Below are 12593 nucleotides of genomic sequence, written 5' to 3'. Positions count from 1 at the left end.
TCATCACTTTTAAGGCATTAATGAAAAGTACAATATAGTATTTCACAATTAATGTAATGACTGACTGTCACAATCTGATATGTCTTCATATGTTGGGTATGATCGTGTACAATGTAATATACAGTCTGTTAAATAAAGAGAAAGACACCCTTCTCTGAGAGCCGACTGACTGACCTGAGAGGAGTTGAGAGCACTATGGTAATACAGGTGTAGGATCTTAATTTGATCACCCTGTTGTCGCAGGAAATGTCCTGCACAGTAGGAAAATGAAAACGTGTAGTATGTTCAAGGTTTAAAAAGGCTTCTAAAGTTTGTAATTTCCACTTAAACATGTCAGACTTGATTTGCCCTAACTAAAAATGTATCAACCCCTACAAAAATATCCATTCATTATAATTCACACAATAACTCACATTTCCTGTTGCTGCAGGATTATTTTCCTGCTGTGACAAACTGGTCAATTTAAGATCCTACACCTGTATATACTCAAGTGGCTGGCAACTGGAAACGGCAGAACAGATCAGACAACAAATAGTTCACAACACCTCCAGCCCCTCATGCAGACCTTTTTGAAGTAAATGACAGACAATATGCATTGGCGCATACTCTCCGGGGAATACTCTCTGGGGAATACTCTCCGGGGAATACTCTCCGGGAATTACCCATTACAGAAAGAGTGGGGTTTTAAAGATCCAATGCAGCTGTTTTGATCTCAATATAAAATAATTTCTGGGTAACACTTAAGTACCTTACTGTGATTGTTTTCAGTTAAAATGTTTTTATTTTAATTTTATTTTAAATGCTTCTTAGCAAAAAGCTATTTATCAAGCAAGAATTTTGCTAGGACTGTCTGGGAGTCGTCTGAGTGATCTAGGGGCCTAATTTGAGGAGCCTAATTGGAGGGATATGTAACCTGAAAACTAGCTGTTATTGGCAGAGAGGAGGGTATAGTCTCTTTGTTATTGGCCTATTAACTTGTACCACCTGTTGATGTCGCCAGGCGGTCCAAAAAATAGACCCATGCGAAACAAGCTGAAATTTCAGGCAGTCTTTTCGAACAGCTCTTACAATAAAAAGGGCATTATCATCATTATCGTAATTTCACAGTATTATTCCAATCTCATAGCATGGAAATATACATAAAACACAGGAAATCATGTTTTTGACCCCTTTAAAGAAAAGATTGACCCCATTCTATATTGTTTTGTGCATCTCTGAGCGATGCTCTATCGATTCCTGGCCTCATTTAATGTTTTCATGTGTATCTGAGCCAGCCGTTTAAGCAGGCAGAAATACAGCTGGTATGACAAGTTTTGCTCACTCTATTTCTGCCTGCTTGAATAGCTCAGATACACATGAAAACATGACATGACAATGGAAATCGATAGAACATCCGCTCACAGATGCACGAAAACAATATAACATTCAAAACGGGTAAATCTTTTCTTGAATACAACCAAGCTGTCTCCATGACGATGAATTACAACAATCACACTGCCCTTACTGGACGCAGAATGAGGAGAAGAGAGAGTTACGTGAGTAAGGTGATAACAGATTTTGTTTCTCCATCGGCACAAAACATATGGGTGGGGTTGGAGATCTGGCCCTGACCTAACAAAGTCAAAGAACCAACCCACTGGGCACACACTGGTTGAATCAACGTTTCCACTTCATTTTTAGGAAATGACGCTGAATTAACGTGGAATAGATGTTGAATTCACGTCTGTGCCCAGTTGGAATCATGCCCTCACAGACAGACTGTGTAGTGTATGACGTTAGTCTGTTAGGTCATTTTGACCTCATCTTCTGGATCCTTTGTAATATTCGTAGGCCCTTTGAGGTTTTTCTGGGTCGATGGATGCCCTCTGGTCCTTGGCATGCTGTTTCACACTGCTGTTTGTATTTATTGGCATTCCTTCTGACAGCAGGGGAGGGGAAACACTTCTATCACTACATACTACTCCTTTGCTGGTAGTGTACTTACATGGCAGATATTGGTAGAATCATTTTGTTACGATTCTTCAACATTGTACTCACTACAAGCATTGTAACGCTGATTACTCACAAAGTGTGATGGATGTTGTTAATTCCTATAGTTCTGCAGAGTTGACATACTTCTACCCTGTTGATCATGTAGGATTATTTTATGTCACTGTTTTGTAGTTCTCAAATATGGTGAATCAGTTGTTTGGAATAGTAATGGTAATTGAATATCTGTCTAGCTACTTTTTAGCTCTCTGGATTATCTACCTAGTTACTACTTAGCTCTACCTTGCTCTATTCTGATTGGTCAGATGTTGGTTAATCGTTGGGACAGAACAAGAAGTAGGTGAGTTGATGCATGGGTGTGAATATGGTCAGCTCAAAAGAGTAATCGATGTCCATCCAGTGTTTGTCTATAGAGAGTAATCCATCCAGCATCTAAAGAACCTTCAAACTACTACACAATCAAATCACTCAGCCGCAAGGTTCGGTGTATGTGTAAATGTCAATGAGCCAAAGTGTTGCTTCTTCCAGAGGAGGAGAACCCTGTCTTTGCTTACCGGTACCTGACGCCTTGCAGGCCTGGGTCTGAACTGGACATATCCTGGGCCCTGATCAGCACCAAATGGCACAGACAGGGCTTTACTTTGGGTGTGTCTCTCAACTAGGTCTGTCCAAAAAGCACTTCCTGCCCCTCAGCCTGCCTCTGATCTCAGTTAGGTGTGCGTCCCAAATAGCACCCTATTTCCTATATACCGTGCCTTCGGAAAGTATTCCGACCCCTTAATTTTTTAATTAATTAATTCAGGGGTCTGAATACTTTCAGAATGCACTGTAGTTGGGAGGTGCTTCAGGGTATATCAACAGTAGAAATGGGTCTGAATGTCATCTCCCACTGGTAACAGAACAACATTGGACTCAGTCGGAGATACCGGAGATGGATGTCATGCTCAGGAGATATGCCTTCAGAAATGACCAAGGCAACCAGGGAGTCCTGAGCAGCCAAACCAGGAAGCAGGGCAGTTAGAGGGATATTCAACACAGCTGTGAATTACAGAGGTGTGTTGTGGACTTTGGGCCATATGTTACTGACTGGAGCATGCAGCACTTTATTTCATAGGATCTGTTCCAAATAGCACCCTATTACCTATTTAGTGCATTACTTTTGACCAGGGCAAAGTAGTGCACCATATGGTGAATAGGGTATCATTTGGGACGTAACCATAGTAATTACATTGGCTTTGATAGCAACTTGCCTGTTTTTTCCAGTTTTATCATGCACACATTGCAGTACTGTTCAGTATGGAATAACACAGTGAGGTTCATGTCTGCAATAAGGACACAAGAGGAAGGGTTGTTTATTTGTTAGTGTATCTGGTCATGAGAGACTGACCTCTGGTTCCAACGAGGTCCAAAAAAAGGGAAGATACGTCCCTGTAAATAAACACGTTTGCTCGCCGCACGCCCAGCCAGAAAATCGTGTGTCTAGACCTTGTGGGAATATAAACACAATAAAGGCTGAATATTTCCTCAGCGGAGAATCTTACTCTACACAAACACAAAGTTCTGGTTCATCGTTAGTCATTCTAAATAGGCCAGACCCTCTTGTATAGCCTACATCTATCCCCCCCACCCGACACATGTAGCACAGACCACATTGGTCATTCCCTTGGTCATCAAACAACAGGAATGTCAAAATGACTCTGTGCTTCAGTGTTATTTCAGAGAAGAAAATAATATGATACTGTCAACAACCACCTGGCTCCAATTTTCCAACAAGATCCAGTTACGCTAATTTGTGGGTAAAGGACAAGGTTGGATCATCAGATCCAACAAGACATCCAACATTTTCGCTCAAGCCACACTAATGCATTTTTCCAAGGACACCCATCCCATTTGAGTTCATCTCGTAGGCAATCAGACATAACTGATCGTTAGAGCAGTTGTTGGAATCAAAACCAGTGTCAATTGGGCTACTCTGGGACTAAAGATTGGGAAAGACTGGTCTTACTAGTGATGGATGAGGGAGACAAGATTCACAACACCTCTTCTTCTGGGGCAACGAGAAAATGAGTTCTTAATAATAACCCTCCCTCGGGTTTCATTCATATGTCGTGGATCCTGGATGTTCTTTACTCTGTGCTGACCATCACAGTCATCCATTTCACCACTAGATGGCAAACTTGCTCAAGGCAAAAGTTTTGAGAGAAAAAAATTGGTAAATTACTTTCCATGACAAGAAAGGTAACAACAGGAACCTTTTTATGGATGCTTTCGCATCGCCTGTGTAAGTCAAACTGTGCGAGAAGAGAGCCTTTTTGAGTGTCACTGTTAATCGAAGGCAGATGGGCCGAGATCACTGCCAGAGACTCATAGACCACATGCAACAAAATAATTAAGAAAATATGGATTCAGTGGACGTGTAGCACATAACACAGAAACACCTATGATGTCGAGCATCAAATCTACAGTGTGCTAAGGTTCTCTTAGGGTGGATATCCTCATACCATTTTACATTACAAGTGTATTCATATAATGTCTATCTACAGTGAAAAGTGACACGACTGACCTTGGGGTGAGCGTCACTTAGCCTGGGTATCAGTCTGTTTGTGCCATCAACGACGTTGACATGGATGCATTTACACAACATCTTTTTTCAGTAATTGGTTATTTGACCAATCAGATCAGCTCTGGAAAAAGATCTGCTGTGAAAATATCTGATGTGATTGGTAAAAAGACCAATGAATGGAAAAAATTTCAGAATTGCGCTGCCTTTGTAAAAGCAGCCATAACAGCACAAACAGATCTGGGACCAGGCTAAGGGTAACCATGACAATTAAACATTGCTCTTGCTCTGTTTGAAAGCATTCTCACAACTAAAACATACTAGTAATTAGATTCACTAAAGGTCAGGCAGAGCCAATAAAAAACAAAATGTGGTAGGCTCGTTAATGCACCAAGGAAGTTATTTTCTCATTCTACTTAACGACTGCCTAGCAACAGCAAGTGTTATCGTTCAATTCGTTCCGTTCTTTTATTCATACTAAACTGTCATGTGAATCTTGGTCAGCTAGGCGCTCCTCAGAACAAGGGATGCTTCTTCTTCATGCCCCAGTTTACAGGAATCTGGAGTGAACGGAGGCAGGCAGATATGCAGCGCAGCTTTCCATAAACCCCAGAGCATAGCAGATCAGATCCAGGCATGGACGTATACGTACATGACTCACGACTCAAGTCTGAATGTATGAATGTAGCATTCATTTTGCTGACTAGGATAATGGAAGTCATAAAAGAAAAAGGTATCATTAAGGTTTCCCCGGGGATGGGAGTGAGGCAGTTTGGTAACGTAACACACAGGATGCGTCCGAAATGGCAACCTATTCCTAATATAGGGTACTGCTTTTAACCAGGGCTCTGGTCAAACGTAGGGCACTATATAAGGGATAGGGTACCATTTGGGATGCGGAGTGAACGCATCGTTACAACACAAGTCCATCCCACCATTGGAGAGAGCAGAGCAGTCCTGGCTGGAGGTGATGTATAACATTCATTTGCATTGAGCTCAGCTCTACTCAGGGGCCCAGGTCATAGAAGTCAATCCATAACCCCAAGGGCTTCCAAGGACTATTGACTCTCAGGATCCTGTTACAGCACTAAGCCACTGTGGCCCCTCGGCACACCCCAAGCTGCCTCTTTGAGGTCATCCGCAGAGGCAGGTCAGGGAAAGGAAAATCCAAAGTGATCCTTAGAGGATCATTATTAAACTGTCCGGTATGTCCAGGGGGGTTCGGTTGTCCAGAGGTTTGAGCTACTGTTGTTGTGATGAAATGTTCCAACGCTGGGGCCCCTGATTATCCCACACACAACTTACAGTCACTATGGGAGACCCCAGCCTCCAATTATTGGTTTCCATGGCCGTGCTCTTCGTAATTTGTGTTGCGTCTCCCAATAATACATTACCATTACCCTAGTGACACTTACTGCATCAAGCTGAGGTTGCCGTTTATGGAAACAAGCATGCCTGGTCGTGGATGCAGCTATTTACTCAATCACATGTCGACATGTGTTTGCGCTGTTTACATTGATGAAATCAGGGAAGGGAAACATTACAAAAATGTTCCCGTCTAAACATTGCTTATGGGATATAGTTCCAAGAACATTTTCAAAAATGAAGAGAACACTAAACTTTGAATATGCTATTAGCTAACAGATTTTGTGGGGTATGTAAAACAGCTCACTTCCCAAGGTATTTGGATTCAGTTTGTAATTGGCTAGTTGTATTTGGCTCGATATTGGCTCGATGTGTAGCAGAACACAATAGGAGGTCTAGGTAAGGGCATGTGTCACAATCAAATAACTTCACTCGAGGCTCAACCATTTAATGATATCCAGGAACGAAGAAAGACCTCAAAGAACACCTATAAAAGGGTTACCATGAGGATGCAGATGGCATAAACAAATAAAAATTCAACACCTACCAAGAATCCCTTAATACAGAAATGCTCGGACAGATTTGGATTGGAGGGAGCTTCAATGCATGATCAATTGTGGGTAGGCTACTTAAAACGGTGAATGTATTGCAACTAAGTCAACCTTAGAGTCACAAATATTTTCAGTTATTTTGCCTGCCCTTAATCATAAAAGGCAACACCCCAACATAACCGTTGCCATGGAAATAAATGCAAAGGTTGAGCGCTAGCTTTCATAGATATTTATAAAAGGTATCACTAAATCGTTTTCGGTGCACTGTAACCCTTACAGTATCAATGCCATACATGTTTTACTGTAATAACCCTAGTCTCATTATCTTAATATTCCAAAATTGCTTCACAGGACAAGTGATGGAACTTTGATTACATTTCTCTAAAACTCCCTTAAACTTTAAAAGCCTACTCATCCCCTTCAAATACCTCCTTTCATCTTGTGAGCCCAAAATTGCAGCTGTGTAATGATTATCTTTAGATTACGCTGATAGCCCCCAAACACAAAGTCCCACTGCTGTCTACATAAGAATCAAAAGCAAACATGCCCTACCGGCATAACCCTGATTTGGCCCAGAGCCAAGTCATGATGTCATCCCATCCCTTGGAATAGCCCATGGGGGAGCTCTCATTTGTTTCTGACAAAGAACCAAACATGACCTTAGTGTGGCTCGCCAGCCGTGGCGATGATGATGCATGCATCTGGCAGGACTCGCTCATCTCATCCCGGGGAGTCATGGAAAGTCCTCTGGTCCTCTTCCCACCAGCTAACTCATAATTCAGTCTAGGCTTTCGCAGGCCAAGCACACCAAGTCAACTAGGCTAGCCACACTACTGGGAGCACCACTGGGAGATCAAAGAGAACGTTGTGATGTGAGACAACGTTGTGGGAGTTATACAACAGGTCTTACTTAAAGCGTTGATGGAACTAATGTCTATTTTTTTTCTGCCGCTAGGCTTGAAACAGCTATGATTACAACGGGGATTACAGTACCTGTCAAGACAGCGATCCACTTGGGAATCCCAGACCAGATCTGATGGGTTTCTTTATCGCATCAATCTAATCCGCAGTTTAGTCAATTTAAGTAAATTGGGTTCATTTAGTATCATTAGTAGGCAGTTACCCTTATTCACTGTGATTACCATGGAACCTTTGCTCTTTGAAAATATGGGATAATGGTCATTCTGAAGATAATGAGCACTGTTGGTAAACGCGGCACGACACAATCACTTTTTACCGCCACATGTTACTGCCCACATAACTTATAGTATATAACTGAGTAACTATTGTGTACTACAACTAGATATCAATTCCATTCCTTGGATGCCCATGAAATAATACAGTTCATTGATAACTACTATGGCTGTCAGTGATGTAAGTATGGATTGGAGCCATGATTTATGAATGGAAAACCTTTAACAGGGTCAAAACCCCACATCTTGTGGAAAAAACCTGCCTGTCTCCCCTGAAAGGCTAAAAGGGCAGGCCCAGGAGTGCCTGTGGCCCTCTCCCTGCATACACGCCAAAGGAATGGATGATTGGCAGTGTCCGCAGGCCGTCTGTTGTAAATCATTCTCCAACATGCTAGGAGGAGAGGCCCGTTTATGGTCCCTTGGAGTGTGAGTGTTTCTCATTTGGGGAAAACTGAGTTCAAAGGAGAGATTTGGGAAAGGAGCTTAGCTATGCTGCTAGGGGCTGGGTGGTAGTAGTAGTGGTGGTGGTGGGGGGCAATTCTTCATGGGTTGGCCAAATATGACCAAAGGTAAAACGAGAGGCTCCGGCTTAAAGTCATTGAAAACGGCTTTAGAGCTTTCAAAAGCCTTAGCTAACTGTTAAGTTCTTAGATGCTGCCAGGCAAGGGAAGCTGCTGGGGAGTTGCCGCTTCAGCCCGGCTCTCTTATTAGCAGAAGAGCTTTCATTTATTTTGCCCAAGCCCAACATGAGCTTCCTAGTACAAATTTAGACAGCTGCCCAACATTTTCCTTAACACAATCACCAATTTAGGATAATGAGAAACAGGCCACTGCATTAATCTTCTGTGGCACGTGTCGCCACTGCACATGTGAATGGACTAATGTATGGAAAACATGACGGTTGTGGCCATGCCTGATTCACACAGCATTGCTTCCTTCACCTTGTGCGTGACAAAAACAATAGCCATTCTCAAAAGTATCAGTCTTCAGTCCTTCTGGGTGAATGCATCATAACATCAAATCTTCATCCAAAATTCGAATAAAGAATTGCCTTAAACAGTAATGGCAACACATTTGTCCTTGTGGAGGGCTCTCACTTTAAAGCTGCAGAGCTGGATAGAATCACTTCTTTAACGCCTCAGTGGTATGATGCCAGATTTTGTAGACTTCCAGAAGCAACATTTTCCACTGCTGCAGTGCTGGCTGGAAACATCAGTGGTGAGCTAGGGCTTAGGGTGGAGAGCAGGACCCCAGTGAGGAGATTTTTCCGGATACCCTATTCCTGCAGGGTGGGTAGTATCATATAGGTGTTTGTCCCAAATTGCACCCTATCCCCTACATAGTGCACTACTTGTGCCCAGACCCTCACAGGCCCTGGTCAAAAGTAGTGCACCACATAGGGAATAGGGTGCTATTTGGGACGACACCATTCTCTGGCCCAGAAGACATGTGGACTGCCTACAGTTTTACATTGTAAGCCATAAAGAAAGTTACTGACGAATAGGCAGATCTGCTGCACTATAGGGAGAAATGGTTTTCGTGTGAATGTACAAATCCTCTTCCTCTTTGATGCAGATATTTTCATTAAGAAAGCTGCTAGGGTAGCTTTATAAGGTCAATAGGATGATGTTATTAAACTGCTATTAAATTGATAAGTGTTTATGTTCATGTTTAAGTCAAAGGAGACAGTATAAGGAGTATAGATAGGTAAGTCCATGTTGTTTATAATTGTAATTGAAAACTGTTTTATGTCAGAGCTCTGTATTATCTAATGACAGTAATTTAATGGTTTAGCCACCGTGTCTTTACCCTCAAATCTAGAATAGTCGCATTTGAACAATGTAAGCTTGACGAACAGTTCTGAAGGGATCTATGGCTCCAAATCCCAATGAATATGGGACCTTCTTCCACAATGTGGTATCAATCACACTGTTATACATTTTCCCCGTTTCTGGCTCAAACTGTTTGGCATATCCTCAACTTTAAAGACGGAAAAATATCATAAAAATGTGAGCGAGGGAGACAAGCTAATATTACATTTATGTATATTTATGTATGTGGAGAACATACCCCTCAGTCAGTGGTCAAGTATTGCCTCCTCTGCTCCTCACCATATGCATTCTTTCCCCATTGCTTGATACTGTTGAGGATTCGACAAATATGTAATCCATGTAAGCACATAGATTAGAATTCTCCCTTTTTCCAGGGACATAGTAAAGAGCTATCAGAAATGAAAAGCACACTCAAGCTCCATACAGTTTGGCTTTGCAGCCAGCACCGACTGATGTAAATGTTGCTGATGACATGAGTATGGATAGAGAAGATAAAATGCAAGGCTCCATGTCAGCAACAAGGATATTTCAGACATGTTTTGCATTTATTTAAAGTAAATCACCCTTTCAAGTGAGATTTATGTGTAAAGTCTACTGACGTTTTTAAGTCAGCTAATAAAAGTGTGTGAATCAATACACCCAGTCAATAAAGAAATACAGGCGTCCTTCCTAACTCAGTTGCCGGAGAGGAAGGAAACCACTCAGGGATTTCACCATGAGGCCAATGGTGACTTTAAAACAGTTACAGAGTTTAATGGCTTTGATAGGAGAAAACTGAGCATGGATCAACAACATTGTAGTTACTCCACAATACTAACCTAAATGACAGAGTGAAAAGAAGAAAGCATGTATAGAATGCAAATATTCCAAAACTTGCATCCTGTTTGCAATAAGGCACTGAAGTAATACTGCAAAACATGTGGCAAAGCAATTCACTTTTGTCCTGAATACAAAGTGTTATTGTATGGGCAAATCCAATACAACACATTAATGAGTACCATTTTCAAGCATAGTGGTGGCTGCATCATGTTATGGGTATGCTTGTAATCGTTATTAAGGACTGGGGAGATTTTCAAGATAAAAAAATGGAATGAAGCTAAGCACAGACAAAATCCAAGAGGAAAATCTGGTTCAGTCTGCTTTCCACCAGACACTGAGAGATTATTTCACCTTTCAGCAGAACAAAAAAAGGTCAAATCTACTCTTACCAAGAAGACAGTGAATGTTCCTGAGTGGCCAACTTACAATTTTGACTTAAATCTCCTTGAAAATCTATGGCAAGACTTGAAAATGGTTGTCTAGCATTGATCAACAAAAAATTAGACAGAGCTTGAATAATTTTTAAAATAATTATGGGAAAATATTGTACAATCAAGGTGTGCAAAGATCTTAGAGACTTACCCAGAAATACTCACAGGTGTAATCACTGCCAAAGATTCTAACATGTATTTACTCAGAAGTGTGAATACTTATGTAAATTAGATATTTCTGTATTTCTTTTTCAAGAATTTTGCATTTCTAAAAATGGGTTTTCACTTTGTCATTATGGGGTATTGTGTGTAGACGGGTGAGGAAAAAACATATATTTAATCCATTTTGAATTAAGGCTGTAACACATCAAAATGTGGAATAAGTCAAGGGGTATGAATACTTTCTTAAGGCACTGTAGTTTTCTAACGGTCCTGTATTGGCACAGTTATACTGCAACTGCTTTATAAACTCAGCAAAAAAGGAAACGTCCCTTTTTCAGGACCCTGTCTTTCAAAGATAATTCGTAAAACGCCAAATAACTTCACAGATCTTCATTGTAAAGGGTTTAAACACTGTTTCCCATGCTTGTTCAATGAACCATAAACAATTAATGAACATGCACCTGTGGAACGGTCGTTAAGACACAATTAAGGTCACAGTTATGAAAACTTAGGACACTAAAGAGGCCTTTCTGCTGAATCTGAAAAACACCAAAAGAAAGATGCCCAGGGTCCCTGCTCATCTGCGTGAACGTGCCTTAGGCATGCTGCAAGGAGGCATGAGGACTGTAGATGTGGCCAGGGCAATAAATTGCAATGCCCATACTGTGAGAAGCCTAAGACAGCGCTAAAGTGAGACAGGACGGACAGCTGATCATCCTCGCAGTGGCAGACCATGTGTCAACACCTGCACAGGATTGGTACATCCGAACATCACACCTGCGGGACAGGTACAGGATGGCAACAACAACTGCCCGAGTTACACCAGGAACGCACAATCCCTCCATCAGTACTCAGACTGTCCGCAATAGGCTGAGAGAGGCTGGACTGAGGGCTTGTAGGCCTGTTGTAAGGCAGGTCCTCACCAGACATCTCCGGCAACAATGGGTACAAACCCACCATCGCTGGACCAGACAGGACTGGCAAAAAGTGCTCTTCACTGATGAGTCGCGGTTTTGTCTCACAAAGGGTGATGGTCGGATTTGCGTTTATCTTTGAAGGAATGAGCATTACACCAAGGCCTGTACTCTGGAGCGGGATCGATTTGGAGCTGGAGGGTCTGTCATGGTCTGGAGCGGTGTGTCACAGCATCATCGGACTGAGCTTGTTGTCATTGCAGGCAATCTCAACGCTGTGCGTTACAGCGAAGACATCCTCCTCCCTCATGTGGTATCCTTCCTGCAGGCTCATCCTGACATGACCCTCCAGCATGACAATGCCACCAGCCATACTGCTCATTCTGTGTGTGATTTCCTGCAAGACAAGAATGTCAGTGTTCTGCCATGGTCAGCGAAGAGCCAGTATCTCAATCACATTGAGCATGTCTGGGGCCTGTTGGATAGGAGGGTGAGGGCTAGGGCCATTCCCCCCAGAAAGGTCTGGGAACTTGCCGGTGCCTTGGTGGAAGAGTGGGGTAACATCTCACAGCAAGAACTGGCAAATCTGGTGCAGTCCATGAGGAGGAGATGCACTGCAGTACTTAATGCAGCTGGTGGCCACACCAGATACTGACTGTTACTTTTGATTTTGACCCCCCCTTTGTTCAGGGACACATTATTCCATGTCTGTTTGTCACATGTCTGTGGAACTTGTTCAGTTTATGTCTCAGTGGTTGAATCTTATTATGTTTATAC

The sequence above is a fragment of the Salvelinus alpinus genome, chromosome 8, assembly GCF_045679555.1.
Source record: "Salvelinus alpinus chromosome 8, SLU_Salpinus.1, whole genome shotgun sequence".
Taxonomy (NCBI): domain Eukaryota; kingdom Metazoa; phylum Chordata; class Actinopteri; order Salmoniformes; family Salmonidae; genus Salvelinus; species Salvelinus alpinus.
This window is presented reverse-complemented; position numbering follows the sequence as displayed.